Here is a 24,393-nt window from a genome sequence, read left to right as displayed (position 1 = left end):
CGAGGGAAGGCGTTATGGATGATGCTCCTGCGATGAGACAATGCTCCGTGATCCCCGTTTATCTCGAGGCCACTTCCCACCTTGAAACGTGGCGAGGAGATCCATTTAGATTTGTTGAAAAGATAATAATAAGTAAGGTTTTAGATTAAAGACATCAGTTATTTCTAAATAAATTCTGTTAATGACTCAATCTGCAGTCGCTTCCCAACCGCACTGATTACGGAAAAAGGAGACAAAACTCTATTTTATAGTGACTTGGTTTGATTTAAAAAAAAAAAAAAAAAAAAAAAAATGATTTGCTAATTGCCACTTTTCTCCGCAATAATTTCAAATATTTAAGTATCCTAAAAAGACAGAGATTACATTATGTCAGCCTATTATACCTCTCCACATCTCATAATGTTTCAGCGCACTCTAAAGTTGATTAATAACAACCAATTTCGTCATAAAGAGGTAGGACTACTGTAGCTATTGTAATTAACCTTTAAGTGTGATGGACTTTACCGTGTATTCCCCATTTCTGCTACTGACCCACATATATCAAAGCGGAGTATGCAGCCGTTCCTTGCACCGGGGGCCTCCCGGGAGCCTCGGCGCACTCTCTTTGTCCGATGACATCATATCCCCACGGGGGGCGCGAATCGTCTTGTTTTGTCTTATGTATTTTCTCTGCTGTTCTTGCACAAATGTTTCATTTAAACCATTAGCAGCACCTAGCTCTTTCATTAGTATGAACTATATCATCCCCTCCCCAGAGGCACCCGCGAGCCATCGGACTGTGAGAATACATTTCGCTGGGAAGGAATACTGAAGGCGGCAACATGCCTAGGTAAAGTATTACTTAATTTATACTGCTAATGTATAACATTGATTCTCTGTGGGGAAAATAAAGGACAACATATTTTCAGGGCCCACATCATTAAGGTTTAATAATTTAGACCCAGTTAGCGTGATAATAAATATACTGGGGGAACTTAAGTGAGGGTTTTGGTGATGAATACAATTAGAAAACGTTGCACTTACACAGAAGAGTAATATGAATGGGGTGTAGGAATTAATTGGAGTAGGAGAAATGGTGTGGCCTGCGGTGTTTCACGGGAGGGATAAAAAACAGCCTATTTTTCCAAGAGCCCTTTGCGGAATACTAACCATCCCCTCTGCACACCGAGTTTCCCTATCGGTATCTACATAGCTAACAAATGGCTCGCCTGAGAAAATACAGGCTCCCGCTCCCTCTCTTTTCCAACTGCAGGTTTGCACTTTGAAATTAAAAGATGGCGGTGATGAGCAGTTGGGTTTCTTGTGAAGTGCTTTCTTTCATCGCTGCTTCGATGACTTTACATCACCTACAGTGGTTCCAGTGCATCATTATATAGGGAATAATGGGAAACTGTAATAGTCACTGCTTCATATGTGGACACCGTGATTTATTTGCCTCATACAGTATGTATCAACAGGACTATAATAAGTCTTCAAAAATATTTATTATATTTCATTTCATACAAACTGCCTGTAAGGAAGATGCATCATGCATGGCAGTGACAATTAACGTGAAGCATAAAAATGAAACCTCACGTTCTTTGAAGATCCATCTGGTTACTGTAAACACCTTGCATTCTTTTGTGCAGACAAATGGCATTATGTAAAAAAGGGTTTTAAATAAACTGGATCAGATAATGTAATACATAACAAAGTCATTAATTCCCACTATCTGGGTCAAAATTTAGCCTTTTAGTCAACCATATCATGTGTTTTGTCGCGACTACCTCTCTTCCCACGCTGCTACCAGTTATACATAATGGCGTTAGAGCTTTAAAGTGCCCATCATAGCTAATACCCAAATCAAACGGCGATGTGAAAACAATGTGACAGCGTGAAAGGAGAAGCCCCAGGCTCGCAACGTACGTTTTCGGTTAAGCGTAATTAGTCCCTCTAGTCCCTTTCTAATATTAAGACTTGAATTTGCTCTAGCTGATATTGTAGCCATTTGTTGTAAAGTTGTGTTTAATTAAACGGCCAAAGGACTGTAAAGCTGTGACCGACAATTATGTTTGACAGTTATGTTCTTTAACAACTGTTCTGTGCGAGCAGTTTCAGAAAATAGCGAAAGGGTCCTGTCGATATTCCCTGAAGCCCCTCACAGCCCTTAAAACTGACCAGCTGTCAACATCCCAAAAGATGTTAAATGTAAAAAGTGGAAGAAATAGTACATATTCCTTCCATAAAATTTTTGGTATTTGCAAAAAAACATTATATTTAAATGTCAAATGTTCATGTTTCTCTGTCTTTGATGGAAAACCACTACCACTGTTCAGAGTTTCAGTTCTGTCTCACAGTCTAATGTTCAGCTCCAGGCAGGTAGGTGCTTTCAGTAAGAAAGGCTCTAAACTGTACACTACCTACTTAGCACCAAATGGCACTGACGCTGTCAGTGCTTCAGCCCCAAAGTTGAGCATTTGACAGGTAAATATTACTCCGAGGGCCTCGCAGAGAGCAAAACATGGGGCTGAAAATGATCAGTTGGGCAGAAATATGGCTTCAAGTGAATCCTGGTTGCGAAACTAGAGAAGTCACATTAACTTTAAACATCAAGATATGCCGACGTTGTGCGTTCACAGATGGTTTCCACTGCCTCCGGTCCGATAAAGAATCCATTAATGCTCATGCAAAATTCATATGGAAATAGTTTTTTTAGGTTTTATTTTCAAAACCACTACTACTACTACAAGCCTTCCTTTGGTTTACCAAGTTAAAAAAAAATGTATAGTTTATTTTTTTTCATAAGGTAACAAAAACTTTAAAAGTTTGTAGTTGTTGTAGGTGCCTTCAGTCGGTTGTTTTTTCTGTTTTTTGTTTTTTTTTTCTTTTAGGACGCCATATTTCAGAAAGGGAAAGCCGTCCAGCGGAAAAACAGAAAATACACATCCTGCAACAGAGCGGACTGTACGTACTGCAGTGTACCAAAAATATCGACTCACCTTTATGTTATCCAAATGGGGTAGCGGTGTTGGTGTTTAAAAAATGTTGCAGATCATTCCTCGGTAGCAAACATTCAGCCTTATTTTTTCAGGTGCAAAACGCTGAAGCCCCTCAAATTTTGAGCTCACGTACTGACTGGCTCATACCAAGGAAGCCGTTCCGAGGAGACCATGAGATATGAGGAGTAGCGTGCATTTTGTAGCATTCATAATGTTCCAGTAAAAGACCTTGAACTGCTGGAAAAAAAAAAAAAAAAAAAAAAGACGGAGAGCTTGCAGGTTTTTGAAGAGCTTTCCCAGAGCTAGTTTTTACACCCCACCGAAAGATTAATGGACGCCGCCCTTGAAAAATGAAAATCAAAGGTATCAAAATGCTCCTTGGGATTATAGCCAGGGAGTCTGATATCAGGCCCAGTTTACTCTTTATGATGTAATTTTCTTTTTATGGAGGAAGCAGCGGGTGAAAACTCAAGGCAGATACGGGATCCAGGTTTGGGGGGTAATCTCTCATAAATCTGATCCATTGATCTCTGGAATCAGGCTTCTATTGACAAGACCACGACTCTCTTTTTGAAAAGTGATAACTGTGCAGGGTAGTTCCACTAAACATTTATGGATGTCATTCCTGCCTCGGTCTGGGCCCCCACTCCGTAATGGCTTTTAGCGTCATGTAACACTCCTACGTGTGAGTGAATGCACAAATGTGTCTGAGACCCTGCTGAGTAAGTTTACGCTCCCCGTTAATCATTGTCTCGGCCAGCTGGCTGCGGCCACTGGGCAGGTGGGCCTGTCAGGTTGGCAGCCTCAATCATGCAGCACTGAAACCGGAGCCCACAGGGATGACCGTGTCCCTGGTGTCTCTCAAGTCCTGCGTCAACTGGTGCTTACCGAGTGCTATTTTGACTGATACTTTAGATAACGTTGCAGCGTGTTGAAAATGCCCAAGAGCGGTAATTAAATCCCAATAAACAGACGCATAAAACTGAAAAAGAAGGCATAATGTTTTTATTTTGTCTCTGGTTTCGTAACAATGAAACATTAGTTGGATTAATTCACTCTCCGTGGAAATAGATATCTTTACTCTATGCTGTAAATGTGGTCTTGGCATTCTTGAGTGCTGACTATTGGTCTAGTCGTTTTGTCCAGGACCACTAGTGGAGTTTTTTTCAAACTTGTACTATTCCAAAAAATAAATAAAATAAAATAAAATAAAAATTAATTAAATTAAATTTTAAGCGCTTGTCTTGGAGTCTGACCAAAAGCAAACAAAGAGCATGTGGAAAGGATACGTTACTGTTTGAGATACCCTGATAAACAGATACATGAAATTGAAAAAAAGACATAATGCTTTTATTTTGTCTCTGGTTTCATAATAATGTAACATTAGTTTGATTTCTCTGATTTTATTATCATTATTATTATTTCTTATTATTATCTATCTGTCTATCTATCTACGTAGACTTTGTGTAGACATAATGGCTGGCATCTGCAAGTTTTTGAACTGCAAAAGTAAGGTGTAAAATTTAGATTGACTCATTGAAAGGTGTTTCTTCTTGTTGACTGAGGATACAATATTGCTTATATTGATGCTGATTCCCTAGATAAAAATGAAAAATAGTAAATAATTTTTCCCAAAGCTCAAAAAATTTGCTTTATGGCTACTTTGCTTTGAAATTACTATTTTCGGTCCTGTTGTTCTTTTGTAGATGTTCTCTATTCTGTCTATTTAATGTTGTCTCGGCTGGGTAGTTTTATAGGAAATCAAATCAGTCATTGCTCCTGAGTTTCTACGCCATAACGAAGGTAAGTAGACTCGTATTAGCTGATGCCTTACCAGCATGCTGTCTTTGAATTATTTCCACATGACAACCCTTCTCTTATAATAGATCAAATACAATAGAGTAGATGTTGAAAGCTCGGAGAAAAAAAGAATAGATCATTAATTTTATTGTGCAGATGAGTTAGATATGACGTTTGTTCCTCCTCTTATGTCTGTGTGTTAAGTTGGTGTTGAAAGACGATGCTTACATAAGGATTTGCAATTGGGGGAAAATGGCTGGCTCTGTCCAAAAGTAATGAAAACCTAGTTCACAAATTAAGTACGGATAAACCCGACTCGCTGTGAAGTTGTTGTGGCCTGCAAGCAGAGACTCCCCTACATTTTATTGTTTGTACGTAAAGGGAAGACAAATTATGACTTGTTGAACACATACATAGTCGCTGGAAGCTGGAGGTTTGTAACTTTAAACTGAGCCAGCCCAACTACTGATATGGGATATCATGGCATTACATATAAATACAGTAGCACTCCGCTCCCAGCTCATTTCATGAGTCACGTCTGAGCTTTTTAAGCTGTTTGCATTTAATTTTACGCCGTTAAATGATACGTGAGAATAGTAAGTTTTGACCTAGGGGTAGGGGTAGGCGTTGAGACTGTGGGATTACACGTGACATGACTTGATGTGGTACTCATATACCATCTCGTGACTCCCAGCTGGCTATTTCTGCCTGCTTCTAATGTTTATGCTAAGCTACGCTAATTGCTTTCTGACCTCTCCGTGATTAATGAACAAATCGGAGAGTGGTATTGATTTTCGCATCTAATTTGTGGCAAGTAAGTGAGTTACCACATCTCCCAAAATGATAAACTAGACTTTAAAACCAAGTCAGAACTTCGCGGCGTTCGTGCGCTGCTTCAACACAAACTTTGAGCTTGCTTGTAATGCACATAAAAAGTCACTACATGGTTGTGAGAGCGATCACAAGATGAGTGATTAAAGTCAGCTATGAATTAGCAGCTCCAGTGTACTAGGAACATGTTGGTACAGTTTATAAACAGCTTGAAAACAAACCAGCTTGGCCTTTCTTGAGTTTCACACGGCCATCAAACCGTCAAGCCTTGGATCAGGCATCTACCCTTTAGTGTCTTCTCATCCCAGGCTGTGCCAATAAATTCTCTAAAGAGCAAAGACTTCTTTACTGCAATCTTTTAGCGTTACACTGACAGCTATCGCAACCCTCGTCTCTCTCTCAGCTTACATGCGTGTAATAACTGCCCCTGTAAATCTTTAGGACATATTAATTAAACATCCAGGGATGTTCAGTATTCAGTGCAATTTTTGTGCGGCCATTCCAAATAAGCCCTTCATAAAAAGCATTTGGTTACACATTATAGTGCACGGTCCTCTGCACGGAGCTTGTTCATCACCCTCACCGTGATTTTTTTTTTGCAATTCGCAAACAATGATAACTCACCCAGGTCTTGACATTATCTCCTGAGCCCAGTTTCTCAGAGAAAGTTACAGTGAAATTTGTGATCCTGCGTAATGAGAGTTTGGGGGGTGCCACAGGAAAATCGCAGTCATAAAAGTAGGTGCTGTAGATTATACTGACAGCAAACACACACGCACATTGCACACATACTCGCATCACTCATGGCTCTGTTTCCAGCCGTCTGTTTAGAGCTGCATTCCTGTGGGCAAGATTTATAAAAACGCCACTGACAACACATCCTACTTGGCCTTTAAGACCTACATAAGCGGTGCTGTGCTGAGGCCAGCTGGGTATTAATAGCTGGCATGGGAAAATGTAAATTATTGCTCTCTTACCAAAAATGTCATTCAATCCCTACTTCGACTTGTTTGGCTTGTCCACTAGAACGGCTCGGTAAATCACGCCATATGTTCTACCTCAGGAAATAGTCCAAATCCAAAGGCTCAGCAATTACCAAATCAACTTATCAATCAATCACCGTGCCTATCAATTTGAGTATTTGGTCCTCTAAAAGGTTCCACGTCCTCCACGCCGTCCTCTATTCTGGAACTCTGTCCAACAATTTAATAAAAACATTTTGTGTCTAAGGTGGTCATGTGCCGCCGCGTCCTGCTGTCCACCCTGTGACAACTCGAGTGTTAAAACGAGACACTCGGGCCTATTTTGAGCTGGAATGACCCCAGGGGTCAGTTGAGGATGAGGGCAAAGTGTGAAGGAAAGGTCTGGCATTGTGCGAACATGTGGTCACCATGCAGCTAGAAGGGCCTAAGCCGCAATGAACACAGTTGGACCTCCTGATACACCAAGGAGATAGAAGTTCAGCTATGTATGCTAGGTATGTTCAACTTAAATCTGATAGTATTCAAGTATTTATAGATCGTAACAATGATCAGAAGGCGACATGTGTGGAGATAAGGGTTAGGGTTAGAGACGTACATACATAGAACAAAACTTTGGGTTGCATGCTGATAAAGAGGTCCATGTGTAGACCTTGACCCTGTCAGCAAGCTAACTTGTACGGTTTGTTAAACTAAATCTGCTAAGTGAGTTTAAACCTGGCTATTTCGGAAAAAAAAAAATCATGTTTTAGACTTCAGCCCTCAGATTCGGCTCTATCCTGGCCTCTCAGGTCGCTAGTCAGACTATAAACAACATTCGGAAGGGAAAGTGCGGAGCCTGATATCTGGTTGCATGTTATCCAGGTATCCACTTGCTACTTCAGAAGTCCAGAAACATTAGCCAGAAGCTAAGTCGTGAGACTAACCCATGGGTTCCTAGATTGCTTCGGATAACACTAGCGCCATTAAGAGATGTAGCCCATAAATCTCATTGAGCTTGTTATAATATTTTCTCACCTGTTTTCATCTACAAAACACTTTGGAGCTGACTTTTCTGGAGACTAGGAGTCTTAAATGAAGCATAAAGTGTTCCCATTAGGATATTGCTGCAGGTTATATGGACACTAGAAATAATTACTCTGTAAAATAGAGACAGGTCAAGATAAGTTAATATCTGGATCCCATGAGTTTTCTTACCTTCAAACACTTTTAAAGGCACAATATGTAATCTGGACCCTGGGAAAAAAAGAGAGGTAATTTTAAATTCAGTTAGCGCTAATGACTCCCACTGGGATTGTTTACCTAAATATGATTTAGTGATGAATGAACCCAAATTTGTCGTCATCCTCCGCTCCATGTGTAAATCCTTTTGGCATGGCTGCGGAAGCGGTCATGAGGATCGGAACGGATTCCCTTGCTGGCGAGTGAACATCTGCTGGGCCATTTAGCCAGCTAATAGATCAGCCTGGAAAGAGAGAGGGAGAGGGAGCAGAAGACGTGCAGGTGTTCCCGGCCAGAGCCAGAAAACATCAAACCCAAAGCCCAGGCCAAATCCACCAGAGCACAAAGCTGAATGACTCACAGCCTCTCACAGATAATAAAACAAGCATAAAGTTTGCTTAAGGTACAGGTGGGGGTATTTTGCACCACACTCAAGAGAGACCCAGTGCAGGGAGAAAGGTAATTGGGTGCATATGGGAGGAGGTAAATGAAAGAATTTCTAGACTATCTCTGTGGAATACCTAATGGGGACAGGACAGAAAAGGAAATTAAAAATTATTCGAAGCAGATGGACTGTTCTTTGAGTTTTTTAGGGAAATTTATTAGTGCCGTGAAAGAAATGTGTCTGTTTATTTTGCGCTGCCATGAAATGAATGGCCTGCTGAGTTGCGCTTGTGTTAGTTTATGACTGCCTGGCCATTATTCATAATTTAGAATGCATTTGTTATCGATTCATGATTTAGTGTGATTTATTGGTGCTTGTCAGTTTTCATTCAAAACTCCACCACTTTTATTTCAGCAGCAAGCCTAGAGTTTATGAAAAATATAAACAAAGTTGGGTGATATGCGGATACTGTTTCATTTGTACTTCATTACATAACAGCCTTGGCTGGATTCAAATGGGGCCTCGCTGTAATTCATTTGTTCCTGTTATTTCCTTATTGCCAACAACAATAAAATTAAATGTTCCGCACTACAGTATCAGTCAAGACACACTCTGTAATGGAAATGTTGATGAGAAAATGTCAAAATCCCTCCGAGTTCAGAGACTGTTTAAAGTTCAGTGTGGTCAGGTAGGAACATAATATTAACAATTGATCAGGAACAGCAGTTAAGTATTATGCACCTACCCCAGGAGGATTTGTTAGGGAAGCTGTTTTGTTCCTGCAGCAAGCATCATTAAATCTGACTCTGACTCTGGACGTCTGGGAACATAAAAGGTTAGCACTGATATTAACCCAACATGTGGTTCAAATTTGGAAGAAATATCCCAAGATTAAAAGTCTCTTAACATAAGAGGTTCAGCTTATAGCTGTATACTTTCTGCCGTAAACGTAGCCCTGCTTAAGAGTTCACCTTATTTTTTTCCACAGCATGACTGTTAGAACGGGACTTTTATTAAGTCCACCACGACCTCATTTCTGATTCGTTCCCTATGAACAACAAACACGGCCATCGATACAAATCAGTAGCCGATACCAGGCGTAGACAATACTTTAAATCCATCAATGGTAGGGTTTTTATTTCGAATTCAGCCAGAACCAGCTGACAGGAATAAAAATGTTGAAACACTAGATGCAAACTCTAGATGCTTCAAATTAGCACTGGTTCATCTTTTTTGTCTTCCTTTTGGGATGGTATGTTTTATATTCCAAGCCTGGAAAATAATTTTTTGAACTGAGTCATACTCCCTGCTCATAGACTTTCCAGATGGCCAAATAAATAATGATGAATCTACTACCATTTTGCGGCTGTTAATGGATTTAAATGTGCGTTTTCGCAAATCTTGTCTGATTAGACCTCGTCTATGGACTATGAGGACATACCTGACTGAGAGGTGACACCTGTCTTGGAGGGGCCAACGCACGGGACGGGACTAGCAGCAACAAGAGACGTGGTTGAGGCGACGGCCACTGGAAGCAACTGACGTAACCACAGAGAGAAAATATCGTCCGCAACTTCCGTTCCTGCCACCGAACCATCCACCGTACTGTACAATAGGATCACCAAGGCAACCAGGGCCAGGAACGTCCACTAACGACCAACTGTGAGCTACAAAGTGATGGGCGACGAGCGAATCACCCAATATGTCGTGTAACACTAGCTGCCTACATATTGCACAGTTTTCTGTCGTTAATAGCTATTGATTTATATGTCTGTCTTTTAGGCTGAAACAGCTTCACATCTACATCTGCATGTCCGAACTGCTGGTGCACCAGGTGTGGATGTGTACGTCTGAGCAAGTCTTTTTCAAAGTAGGTATCTAGCGAAGTGTTGTTTACACCATCAGTTTTCCTAAGGCAAACTCTCCTCCATGAAAAAGCCATATGGCCAAACTGTGGGCCTTGTGAAGAATGCCGAACATCAAAGGTCAAGAGATGTGTAACCTCATTGAAATCACACTTAGACTTTGTGTTAGTGGCTACAATAGAGCTTGCTACTAGTTAATTTAATCTTAGATAAAAAAAATAAATGAATAAAATACTAAGCTAAAAGTTAGAGGTAGAATTTAGGGCAAGTCATGAGCCTAAAAACACACTAGGTGCCTCTGTTAGGACCAGATGTGCTATTGGTGGACCCTAAAAGTGCTTTAGTTTCTTCACGGACAAAGAAAAAAAACAAAAATGCATATAAAAAAAACAAACAAAACAAGAGCCAGACAGAGATGTCTCAGCCTGAATCATTCACCTCCTCTTCATACGTGCCCCTCTGAGCTGCAGGCCAAGAAGAGAGATATGTTGTGAGAATTGTGAGAACAAAAACAATTCTCACCTTGAGATAAACAAGAGGCATCACCGAGGCCTGCTCCCTTCCTGCTGTGTTCACCGAGCGGTTCCATTCCAGACAACCAGGAATTCACCCAACAGTGGAGTTCACCCACTGTCAGTATAAATAAATAACTAGATCCAATGAGTTCTGACAAAGGGGCGCGCACTGGGATTTGATTTCTGTGGGCTCAGATGAGAAGCTGGAATCGATTGAACAAATACAACAAAAATGAAAGAAAAAAATAAATCATCAACTTGTTTCTAAAAGAAAAGGCTTCTTTTCTCGCAGAGCAACAAACCAGGTATTATTTTATTTGATGACGCTCTAAATGTCAGGCGGCCTAAAATAGATAGGCGCAATTAATGCACCGCTTGAACTGAAATTGTGTCGGGCCCAGATCCATTTAGTTATACGTGAGAGCAGATGCAGCCCAGTGGCTTGACTTGTGTGATTTTCTGTGGAGCGCCGAGAAACGGCACACCCTCACATCGCTGGGCTGCTCCCGTTTCATCTGGATCTAAACCCAGCTGCACCTTTCAAGTCTTGCGTCGGCGCGACTGACTGAAACAAACAAAACTCTTCCCGACAGCTCAAAAGCCTTTCCGCGTCTGTCTGAGTTTAGTGGCGCTCCGCGAGCTGACACACACAGCAATGGAAACAATTGCTTCATTAGCAAGAAGCAAAATAGTTGCGAAAAGGCCCTTGTTCGCTGTGCTTAGAGGGAATTAAAGGGGCTCCTCGTTGCTCCCCAAACTTAAGTGAATTAACTTAATCACTGACAAAATCATTTGACGGTGGAACTGCCTGTACTTTATAGGTCCTGGTGTATTTTATAGGTCCTTGGCGTTGCTGCTGAGTAGGGCAGTGACTGTTATGTGCAGACTGACCCCCATTAGAATGAAAATTACTTTGATTGAGGCTAAATCACAGCAGAGGTATCGAATCATAAAATATAAATCTAACTGAACAGATTAAGATCTAATAATATACTGATAGTTATTACGAAATAATCCTAATAATGCTGTATTTACAAAAATGAATCGCTACTACTTCAATTCTACTAACTTCACATTTAATAACTAGTCCTACCAAAGTTATATACTTTAGTACAAATTAGGAGGTCAGTTCGATGCAAACAGACAGTTGGTAATCTGGAAAAGGTGCCTGCATGTAGTGAGGGGTGCATGGACTCATTTAATGTAAAAGAAAAGGCAGCATTTAACCATTCAGTTTTGTATTTCAATTTTCAAATGAGATTCTTCTTTGGACTTTTTATTAAAAATTAAAACACTGTAACATAACAAAGGCGGCTCCCAGCTCCGCTGAAAGCAGATACACGAGTTGCTCTTCTTCCTTAGCACGTCTCAGAACGCAGCTGCCTGAGGTTTGTTTGCTGCTGTATCCAGTTGTCACTACATGCCGCTTTACGCCGACCCCTGGGATCTGTATTATTGAAATGCACCTGCTGTTGCCACAAGTAACCACAGGTGATGACAACTGAACTGCTGGGACTGAAACCTTCAAGCTGCTCCTATTAATAGTTTTACATTTTAATAATCAAGTTAATGTAAAAGGCACTGTTCGTGCCAATGAACGCGCATTTCGGCTCCTTGTTCTGGTACGATTTGTGTTTGGGTTCGGCCTCCGTAGCTCTGAGTGTTAGCATTAGCTTTATGATCCCAGATAAATCTACCAGACTGCAAACAAATAAAGTTAGAAACTAGATGGAGCGATCAGCAGCAGGCCAGTATCACTGCAACACAAATAGCACACTATCACTGCATATTTAGACCTATTTGTCCCTAAACCTTTCATACAAAACACCCCTTCATATTTCCCTCAAGACCAAAACATAAGCGAGACTGGACAGACAACTTTTTAGTGGGTATGCGTTCAAAAATGGCTCCATGATGTTGAGAACAGGGTTCTGTGGTCTCCTAAACTTCCTGAATTTGACTGTATGTTTTGTTGCTGTTGACTGGTGCTGCAAAATAAGGTTTGGACTTAGCTAATTCTTCGAAGGCGCTGAGTGATGGATAAGACATTGAACCCTGAAATATGCTAAACATTCTTGCAGAGTCCAGTACATACGACTGTGCAAGAGGCCGAAGTTAATGTCAGTGTTGCTCTTTATGCATGATCCTTATGTGTAAAGAGACAAGCACCGAAAATTTTAAATAGTATATCAGTCACGTGGTGTGATACGGCAACTGCAAACAACTTTTTTGCTGTTTGTGGTTCCATTGGTTACAGAAGTACATTTCTGCAGGCACGTGTTATTAGTGAGTTACTGATCCTGGAAGTCCGAATAGTGACTTATCCGCCAGTATGAATGATCACATTATCACGTGAAAGTAAGTTTTCACAGTATATTATGAAACTTTTCACGTGACGGTTTTTCTTTTGCTTGCGTGGCAGCAGCACGTTTCCATAATAGGTTGCTTCACAGTAACTCGCAACGTGTCATTTATGCTTTTTTAGAGCCGCAGCTGCCCAAACTTGAGCAAATAGTGAATAGACGGGGCTAAACAGATGCAAGAAAGTGACATCCTACTCAGAAGGATACCAGACATCAAGTTGAGATTTAAAGTTCCAAGAGGAAGATTGCAATTAGTTACAGTATGCGCCCCATCATTCACTTCCAGCCCACGCACAAACGCAACCATCGCTACTTAACCTTCTATCTTGTAATGAATGAATGGCTCGCTTGAATTGAATTGGCGTGTCAGCAGGAGAGCTGGGCTTTGTCGTTGTAATGGATGCCAACGTACTTAACCCCGCCATTTTAGACATTAGCTTCCACCCCTGGAACTCCTGAGAGAGGCTGCTTCTGGAAACACTTTTCGTATCCAGCCAGCTTATAGCCTCTCCCCTTCCAACACTTGGCAGAGAGGAAGATCTTATGATTATACCAGCTTTTGTTTCTTTTTTTTTTTTTTTTTTTTCATCTTCACAATGCCTGGATGTGTTTTGGATTTCAAAGAAGTTCAAGATGTGGCAGACAGTCGGGGGAGATGGAGAGACGGAGTTAAGGTGTGAGAGAAAAGAAAGCAGAGTAGAGAGAACGTGGTTGGAGCGAGAGTGTAATGTAGCCAGGATGGAATCTGTCACTCAGCTTATTGCATGTTGATGACTCAGGGTAGTTTCGGCTATAAGCAGCTCCTGATTTATGGACAGTCAGTGAACTCCTGCGGCCAGAGATGTAGGGAGGGGAGGGAGATCACAGCCTTGCAACCGCAACAGGGCCTCCCTTTTTCAACAGGGCGTAGAGAGTGAGAGAGGAGGACCGAGACAGAGAGAGAATGTGAGGCAAGGCCTGCATTTTTCCCCATGCCAGACTGCTTTGCGCGGCAATTAGCTGTGTCCTCATTTAGTTTGCCCTGTCCCAAAGGGTAATGAAAGTCATACATCATCTTCAGGGCCTGCTAATTATCCAGCTCAGTTGCAGGTAAGCTTTGTAACCATGAGAAGGCCCTGTCGCCAAGATATTTATTGCACCTCCAATAAGGGGGTAAAAAATACTCTCTTGAAAGGTTGCCTGTACCGAGCACCTCACATCCTTGACATACCTTTTCGCAAATGTGCTAGTCAAAGGGGAAATGTCTTCATTCCAAATAAATCATCTCTTCTGGTGCGACAACAAAATGTCCGTCCAGAGCTGTGCGCAAGTGCTGGAAACCAGAGAACATAAACACTTTGGGGGTCAGCTTGTCTGTGTTGATTTACACGTAGCCGGCTAATGAAGGAAACACAAGCGAAATACTCTGCTCGGTAATGGCATAGCTCTCGGACTTCGCCTGCCGCGGCTGTTTCAGCTGAGAGTCATGTATGTTTGGTCTGTCCTGCCCCGCTCCGATATACATTCCATTTTTCCTGTCGCACCAAATGTACTTATTTGGATAGCAAGCTAAATATTTGCAGGTAATCTTGGCGCGATAGTAATGAAGACAAAGCGTGACGGGGGCATGTTGAGTTCTGAACGCAAATTTGTTGCATTTGGATGTTTGTTTGACAATTTAGCTCTACCGCAGAAGGCTTTAATAAGTGATATGTTTTCTTTGCATCTTCCAGAATGGTTGAAAAGACCCAATCATTGGTCACGCCAAACACTTTGAGCGAAATTAGTCAGGCGGAGGCAGTGAGTGCAAGATAAATAAAATGTGAGCAGAAGCAGAAGAGTTTTTCTTGCCATCCTGGTTAAGATGACACAATAAATCCAAAGTGGTACCCTGACATGTTTGGGTGTTTGGGCCCACATTTGCTGTCACCCACATGTACCGATGGGGAACCTGTCTCGGGCTCCTGATTGTGGCCCAAGACATTCCTTTCTGTCTTCCTGCTGTCATCTTCACCCCGACGTCCTATCCGCTTTGAGCCTGGCAGCTAGTGCAGTCTGGGTATTGGAGTCTGGAGAGCGCGAGGTGAGAGCTGGAGGCAGAGAGGAGACTTATTGTCAAGGTTATGCCTCGGAAGATGATTGATGCCAGGCTGGGCTTTCCTGTCAGCCTGTCAGGAGGCAGGAATGTTTAATGTTCTCATTATTGGTTACGCTGTTGTGTATATTTCTCTGTCAGCGCCGCCGAGCCATCTGAACTGCCAAAGCACTTCAAAGGCCTGCAGGTCATTTATCTTCCCCTGACGCTCCCAATGCTCAGCCTCAGCTGAGTGCCAGTGATTTGTTATGACTTGAGAGCTGGCTGACAGACAGGTCCTCTGTAAGGAGGGGGAAAAAAGGAATCCTTTTTGTCACACTGTGAAAACATCAATGTTCCCATAATGGGCTACAACTGTCAGTGGAGGCCAGCACCTGACAGTTGTGTGGCCTCACTAATTTGCAGTCCTGGTGACTTGCACTCTTCCCAGTTTAGATTTGGTTGTGGTGTCACATACAAACAGGCTGCCATCTGTTGTTCACCGCTGCAGGAAAGGGCGGAGGAGACGAGGGAAGGCTATGCTAATTGAAGAAGCCTCGTCATTTCGTATTATTCATCGAGCCCACATATCTTTCTTTTGATGTCAGGGTCGAGCGATGACGAGAAAAATAACTCTGTCTCATACTAAGGCAGGGAGGAAGATGTGGCTCAGGAACGCTGTCCAGAGCATGGGTGGAGAGAAGCAAAAAAATAAAAAATAAAAAATGGCGAAGAGAAGGCAGAGAATAAGAGATAGAGGAAGGAGGTGAGGAGAGGAGAGGGGATGAGGGGAGGCTAGAAGGGAGGGAAAAGGAAGAGGTGAGGAATGGTGGTGGGGGGGAGGCTTTGGGTAGAGAGAGCGAGAGAGGGAGAGGAAAATCAGATCTTTGTTTCCTTTCCCAGGCCATGACATGATTAATCGTTTTCTTCTGATCTAATTTTGGAACATGAAAAACAGCACATTTGTCTTGAAGAAAAATGATGTGCCGCGCGGTGCAGATGGAAATTTCAAGCCCTGAAAAAGATTAAAGTGAAATTCCACTCCTTAGACCTAATCATGAGTTGTAGATTATACTGTCGTCTTAACCAGATGGTGGGTTTGATTCCCGGACCCTTCCTCATATTAATGAATGTTAGACCGTTATATTTGACTTTGGTAAGTGAAATGTCTATCAGACCTAATGGACTGCCAGCCAAACGAACACACGCTGCACCTCTTTCTGCTCTTCCTGCATTTTTCATGCCTTCGACGGGTGCTCTATGCAGAACATTGTGCTTCCCCTTCCATTTTTCACAGTGTTGTCGCCCGCCCTGCTCGCTAAATATTTTCACACAGAGGGTGGAGAGCAAGAACAAACTTGTGTCCACAGCTAATTTCCTCCCATAGGTTAGGGCCATAACTCTGGACTTAGAAGCGTCACCTGGGGCAAAGCAGGGACGGGAACTCAATAGTAATGTGATTAAGCTCCCAGTCAATATGACTGCATACACGGCAGTATGTTAACCAACCTAATTATGAGAGGGGTGATAAAGGGAGAGGAGTGGGTGGCCGGGCATTTCATCTCAGCACACACATGGTTGCCCCGTGGCATTGTCCTTTTCCTACCAGAGAACCCTCGTGCACACTTGTATTTCAATGAATCGAAGAGCTTCCCTTTTTTTTTTTTGCTCGCAACAGACAAACTGGATTGTAAAATTAGTTGCAGCTAACCACCCACCGCCAAAGTGGCTGCTGTCTCTAATGTTACATTTCGAGAGGAGAAATGGGCCGTCGCATACTAATTCCCATCAGAGTTGGATGATGACGGCACGGTATTTCTTAAGTAACACTCATACTAATTTCATTATTTTCAGGAGTCTCTAAGCCAAGCTGCAAAACAACTGACATCAGCTTTATTTAATGTTGCTATCCATTATTCTTTTTTTTTTTTTTTTTTTTTTTGCTCCATCTGTTTACCTTAGGGGAATACTCCCACCTCATGAAAATACTTTGTTTGGACAGTTTTGTGGGTTGTGTTGGCTGCTGGTGGGATACTTGGAGGCCCTTTAATCCCTTTCATGCCGATAACTCTGCTTGTGTTTCTTCCCATAAGGTAAATCCAGTGTAATGCTGTCCGCTTTCTGGCCCCGTCCTTAGCTGTCCTGTCTGCTCCTGGACAGCCAGAACTGTAAAATCTGGTAGCTGATGAACTCTCACAATGGCAAGCTGCCACTCTCCTTGTTCGCTAATATAAGAAATGCAAATGTTTGGAGGAAAAATCTATGAACAGGGAAAAGACCAGGTGGGGAGGAGTGAAGGAAGGCAGCCAGCACAGAACTTTATTCATGAATATGCCAGGCGCAGACTCAAAACAACAGCCCCCTGAAACTTGGACGCCATCGCGAACCGCGAACATGAACGGAGGGAGACAGAAAGAGCACAATGCCAATATGTCACACGCTAAATAGTTTTAAATTAGAGCCTGTATACGCCTGTTGGAGACTACATTCATCATACTCAATGTTGGTCTGTTTCTTGCAACCCTGGCAGTAAGAGCTTCCACATGCCAGTGTCGGCGCTGGGGAGAAACAGAATCGGGTTATCAGCAGAAGTTTACTTGTCTTTAATCAGCCTGTAGCTAATTACCAGGCTTCCACACAGTGTGGCCATAAGTCATTAATCATGCGGGGCGTCTGGGAGCTCTCAGCTTTGTCCCGGACCACTGCAGCAGACAGGAGCTCCCTTTTCCATGATGGAGCTCTTTCCCTTTCTCCCTGTCTCCCTCATAAGCGGCGATGCCTCTAGCTGCAATGGCGTCGTCCATTAGGGTGTAAATTACAGGCCTCGTCGTAGATACCCAAACAAAAGGCCGTCTGTTGCGCCTCCCGTTTCCCTTTCCCAGCAGCCTGACTTACGAAAAGATGACTTCAGAATTACTTAAAAAAAACTTGTGACTTACGTCTGCCTGTGCTTTCTGGCAGGTATCGCCAATCAATAAATTAGCACTGGAGGGTGATGTCAGTGTTTCAGCTGCAAACGCGATTGCTAGTTAGCTTGACCGACGATCAAAAGTTGCCACGGAGAGAAGTGTTCCAGTAATGTTCCGCGGGGAAAGTGGAGGTGAGAAATAAAGTTGTCATTTAGACCGACCAGGTGATAAATCATTCTGTCTACACTGCAGCGGCCTTGCTCACCAGTGACTACGCGGGCCAGGGCCGTTTTCAGATTATAACATTGACTGGTTTTCCGACGGCAACATTTTTAATCTGTCGTCCATAAAGATAAAAGTGCACAGAATGGAGAGGAATGGACCTCTGTTTGAACATTTCTAATGGTCCATCCAGCCGTACACCAAAATATCAGGAGATGGGGGAAGAGAAAAAGGAGACAGGGAAAGAGAGAGAGAGAGAGGGCATGTCTTCTTCCATCACTCTGATCCCTCGGACAGCTCCATTCACCGTCCTCCATCACCCTTTGACAGGGGATATTTCCTGTGACCCGACTGTGTTTCCGTGCTACTAAAATTCCATGTTCAAACATACAAGCATCAGTCCAAAGGCGAAAAAAAAAAAAAAGAAAAAACTTTGAAAGGAGCTGGCATCTGTAAAGTGAAGCTTTCAGCTGCTTTTCATGCTGCTGCCGCCGCACGGCAAACTCCCCCGATTGGCTGAACATCTTCGTCAACCGTTCTGCACAAAACATCCCTTTGTGCACCTGGGAGGTCAACCTGTTCCCCATCATGAATGGCACATACATGTAAAACACCAAATGTGTGGTGTTAAGTGATTTTTTTTTTTTTTTTTTTTTTTTTTGTACAGATGTTCCTCGGAGGGGAATATGAAAGGTTGCCATTTACTCCTTGCTCTTCAGATATTTGAGCACAAGGTTGTGAAGACAGACGGCATAAAAATAAAAGGCTGGCATCAAATGAAGGATTGTTTAAAGTCAGAACTGCCAAAGCTTTATGCCCATCATTTATCTTGTTACCAATAGATCAAGTTCACTTCATGGCAGAGTCATAAAAATGTATGAGAATGTAAATGGCTGAGTGACCCATTCATCTTGTTTAAAGTGGCAAATGTAACATGCTTCTCATCCCGGGTGATAAACTCATACTTCACTCTTTTATGAAGGATTCATTGTTGATGGTGAAACATCCAGAATTTCATTAAGGCAGCAGGTAGAGAGGCTCTGCCAAGCTACTCCCGCTGCAGTATAGTATCTGTAAATCACTCAAACTGTCCAGGATGCATTTTTTTTTCTTCCCTGCAGTAAAATTTGACCTCAACATTTTCTCCTGCCATCTTCCTTAAAGCTCTCCCCTAAAGTCCAAACGAATGCTTGCTTCAAAAAACAAAAGACAAACCCGGTGTATTTCTTCTCTGATGTTTTGTCCTGAAAATGGTGTCAATCATTTTGATTTAAGATGAAAAAGTCCATATGAGTGACTCTCATTTGGTTTTCCCACCCTGAAAAGTTGTATTTCAAAAACCTCTAAGGACAAAAAAAGAAAAAAAAATTGCAATCATGCCACTAAGACTCAATATTTCTGCTGGACACAGTGAGTGCTGAGTGAATCAAAGGACAGGTTTTTCCCTCACTCCAACCAACCGGCATGCACACATTCAGAGTGTCGCAAACACACACTCGCACACACGCTCCTAGACAGAAACATACACACATTAGTCGACAGGGCAGTACACTGGGGTGGTTTATGCTTCTTGTCAGTTGGAGGGCGTGATGAAGTAATGATTAATATGGGGGATGTTTGGAAATGTAAATCTGTGCTGCAGCACAAATAAACCAGGGGGGTTTCTGGGATGATTAAATGGACATTTCACAGTTGATTGAGCATGCAAAAAGTCATCCATTCCCCCCCTAACTCTGTAAACAGCAACGGCTGCCCCCTTTCCTGTGAAGTATATGATGGTCGTTGCGGTTTTATATGCACACACAGGCCATTGAAGACGAATGAGTGGCTCAATTTATATAACCACTGGGATCTCCTGATTAGGTAATTTATATGGAGGACAGGTTTATAACTGCTAACTCACCGTCATGTCCCGCAACAATTATTCCTGAAATCCGGTTGTAAAAGCAGACTGTAAATTCTCCATTTTTTCTTGGGCTGTCATCAGAGCCCATAACCAGAGATCTGATTTTCAATCAATCTTTTTTATGAATGGAGGGCAATTACATCGAGAGAGAGAGACTTTCCAAATTGATCCAAGTAGTGAAGAGTGGCATGTATAGTGTCTATCTAAGGTTGCCCTCAGTGGCCTTGGTGAATCTAAAAAGCTTCCAATTTACAGCGTGTGCCCCTCAGAGATGGGAAAATGGAGTGTCGTCTCTTAATGGGTCAGAAACTCATCCTCCGAGGCTGAAGGTTATAATTCATGCAATATATTGCAAATGGAAAGAAAAAGGAAAGAGAAATTAACAAGACAAAATTTAAACTCCTGCTACCTGACTGCGTAAAAGTAAATATACATTGCTAACCCAACACAACTTTAAGGTATGGACATAGTAAACTCATACCAAAGTACGACTGGCAATGAAGGTCGACAGATATTGTCCCCCACGTCTGGATCAACAGCCAATGGCCTCCTAGCACATACTACATGATAGAAAATACGGCTTCATATATCAACAGCTTGTATTCCTCATACAGAAGTAGAAACTAGAAGAGCTACCATTGGCTGGGAGTCTAGGAAGCAAACAAGAGATAAACAGTCCCACAGGGCTGGCCTCTGCTCAGTCAGGCTGATCAGTCAGTCTACAGATCATTAATTCCACATGAGTGCGTGAAAATATTTGTGTATTGGCATGTTCTGATTAGATGAAAAAGTTGAACTGTCATCTTTTGCCCACATTGTAGGCAACCGACGCCCAACAATGGACCACGGTCGACCACTGGGTTTGGGTGTCCTGGTCTCATGTCTGAAAATGTCAGATATGATCAGTCAAAATATATATATTGAATGAGAAAGTCATTCAATATATATATTTTGATGTCAGTAGAAGGCAGTCCTGTAAAATTGAAATAATTGAGGACATGTTGAATGCATGGAGCTGTCAGAGAATGACATCAGCCAAAATGTACAAATTCTATTTTCTATATGTTTTAACTCTTCTTATATCTTACCGGAAAATACTATACGGTGAAGAAACTTCTCTTGGACCAGTGGTGTATGTTACATCTGGTGATGTTTGGCTGAAGTGCAAAGTAAGACTTGTGACTTCATATATAATATCTTTGGAAATGTAAAGTAAAACTAGTCCAGCTGCTCAGCAGACCAATCATTAATAATATTTTCAAGAGTTCCTGTTTTGCATCAATATAAGCGTTATTAATGTCAAACAGCAATGGGCCAATCACAGAAAAATAAAAGGTCAAATTTTACGATGGATATTAATATAAATGTGTTTAATGTTTGAGATCTTGATTAGCTTATCATCTGCACCAGTTGTTCATCTGTCTGTCCAACTGCATGTTTAATGTTAAAGACACAAAATAACAAGGCGTCTCCAACCAACAGCATTACTTTGTAGTTACTGTACGATGGCGCCAGTTAAAACAAAAAACAGAAAGGAAAATAGCCTCCATGAGTAACATTAAAACTCCTTTAAAGTTCAACACTGTGGCCCAGCATTCATAGCAAATTGCTTTCGACATCTCTCTCAGTATATGTTGGTTTGTTCTGGACAGCATCTGGTGAGAAGTGGATGTGTGCTATTAACAAGTCCTCTGGTTGGGGTCCCACCCCAGCATGGCTGCTTGTAAATGGCACTCTCTTATGGAGACAAATCACCCACTGGTTAGGTTTCAATGAAAGGGGATACAGTTCGAGTACATAAATATAGCCGTAGGAAGCACCACTAACCATGTGATACTCAAACGATGGCCAAGAGCCAGATTTCATTCCAAAAAGACTCGGATTCCAGAAGAGCTAAAAGCTTCAACATATACAGTGTGTATGGAAATTAAATCTGTGGCAGAGCTGAGGCGCAGATAGTTTTCAACAAGCACATTTAGTCGAACAGATGAGATGGATGAACCATTAAATGGCACAGAAAATACAGAGGACCGTGTGTTGGCTCTGCGAAGTGTAGAAAGGCTGCAGCATTCATTTGGATTTTAATGTGTATTTCAGCCAAACAAAGTCAAAGAGCTGTCGAGAGGAACTGGGAGTTAATCAAGAAAGACAGAACAAGAAACATATATCACTGTTGGCTGCTTATTAAAATCTGACAGCCAGAAGTGTGCGCGTGTGAGGAGAGTGTCAAGTGCGAACATGCATTTCTGTTTGCGTAGATTGAATTTGGGACAGAAACACAGAACAAAATGAAGAGTAAAGTCAGGAAGTTGAGTCTCATGCCAGATGTTTGAACAATATGCTTATTGTGGGATTTAAAAAAAAAAAAAAAAAATCTGTGCAGTTTTATTTAATTACTGTGTGTTGACGGCCATGTTATAGACAGGAATAAAAAGCTTCTTTCCTCATTAGTGCTCTGATCTGAACATGAATGTTATTAATCAAAAGCAGTTTTATGGTTGTCTTCTTAACTAAAAAGATGCATACAGCGAAATTAGAAGGATAATGTGCTCTGTCTCCTCACTCCTTACCGATGCGCTGACAGACAAATAGCAGAACACTTTGCCATGAGACACGGTACCACAATTCTTATGGATCAAATTAGCAGTTACAGCTTTGAAGTTCACGAGATTTAAGAAAAAAAAAAGAAAAAGCATTTTGCATCTCACATGGCAGGCTTCCCCATCATCGTCGTATTTGTTCACAGCTGTCACATTGATTCTCTTTCTTTTTTGCCAGGAACAAGGGGATATTGTTCGTTCGTTCCGGAGTGAAAGCATGCAGACACTCAACCTGTCGAGACCACGCTGGGCTGTGTCGAGCTCTGAGCTGGAAAATGCTGGTTGCCTCCCTGCAGTTTTGGACCCGTCTAAAGAGGTGGTTCTCAAACATTTTCATGACACAGAATTACACGGAGACGCACGTTAGCCCACCGACTAAAATTTCATCCCCTTGGCACCAATATAAGGGTTAGGCTGGGCTCAGACTACATGAGCAATCGGACAATTTTTACCTTGATTTACTCCTCCACACCATAGGAGAACAAATCCGATCTTGACCTTTTTTTGGTTTCAAGGTTTGGCCCAAAATCATCTCATTTACAGATCCAGTCTTAAAAGTCTCAACTGGCTTGCAAACTCATTTTAGCTGCCCTGACTGATATTAAACATGTCTGACATTTAAAAGTTTATGTCTGTACTTGAACAATAGCCAAGAAAGAGGCAAGGACACAGGTCAACTGCATGTGTCTGAAGTGAAGTAAACATACCAACCCTTGAGGCTAACTTTAGCTAGCATAACACTGCTGACAGGTACAGCATTAAAATGGACAGATGAAACCACGCCTCCACTTCTCACTCAACTCCGTGTTTATCAGATCTCCACAAGCATTTTCTCCTCCACAATCATTTAAACTTCTGCTTTAGTTCTTTTTTTTTTCAGAAAGTTACAGAAAGTTGTAGATGTGTTTGCGTCTCCCGGTGCGATCATGTTATGTTGCTTCCTATTCTGGCACTATAATGTAAATAACATCCTGTAATGTGTGGTTGCCCTCATGTTCTAATCTTGTCACGCAATGCATTGCATGACGGATTCAGGATTTCAAAATTGATTAAAAATGACTAGCTCAATTGTAAGGTCAATGCTGAAACATAAAATCTACAATATTTCTGCTTTGGTTGTCATCATGATAATGTTGCCGTGTTTTTGGCTGTACCAATCGGGTGGACCGTGAAAAATATTTTGAATTCAACTGACTGCCAAAACTTATTACAAATCAGTGAGAACAATGCCAAAGCTAAATGAGTTAGCAAAGCTAAATCAGGGTCTACGGGGCAAAAGTCAGGACAATATCTCAGTTTTTTTGCCTCATTTTGTGTCAGGTAATAAAAATGCATCTCTTGACTAATATTCTAGTGTAATGATACTAATATAATTAAGTAGCTATCAAGCCACTTGTTTCTTAAGGTGATCTTTGCTAACCTGTCATTGCAAAAAAAAAAAAAAAAAAACGGTGTTGCGGGCTATTAAATGTGATCAGAATCAGATATAAGTCAACACACACACACACACACATATATACATACATATACATATGTTGACTTATATCTGATTCTGAAATATATATATATATATACACATATATATATATATATAAACAAATTGAGATATCGTCCTGACTTTTGCCCCGTATACCTTGATTTAGCTTTGCTAACTCATTTAGCTTTGGCATTGTTTTCACTGATTATAACTTTTGGCAGTCAATTGAATTCAAATATTTTTCCCAGCCCACCCGATTGGTACAGCCAAAAACACGGCAATAATTCA

The 24,393-nt window shown here is 41.7% G+C and overlaps 1 long non-coding RNA gene across 1 annotated transcript; it reads left to right on the top strand.

Moving 5' to 3' along the window:
* Positions 1-9,680: 9,680 nt before the first annotated feature.
* On the top strand, positions 9,681-22,974 carry LOC125019136. Its single transcript, XR_007114033.1, has 3 exons — positions 9,681-9,857; positions 9,978-10,065; positions 22,807-22,974. It is a non-coding gene; the product is annotated as an uncharacterized LOC125019136 (long non-coding RNA).
* The last annotated feature ends 1,419 nt before the right edge of the window (positions 22,975-24,393 follow it).

This window comes from Mugil cephalus, chromosome 13, assembly GCF_022458985.1.
Source record: "Mugil cephalus isolate CIBA_MC_2020 chromosome 13, CIBA_Mcephalus_1.1, whole genome shotgun sequence".
NCBI lineage: Eukaryota > Metazoa > Chordata > Actinopteri > Mugiliformes > Mugilidae > Mugil > Mugil cephalus.
The sequence above is the reverse complement of the archived record's forward strand: the minus strand, read 5'-3'. Positions and strand labels throughout refer to the sequence as shown.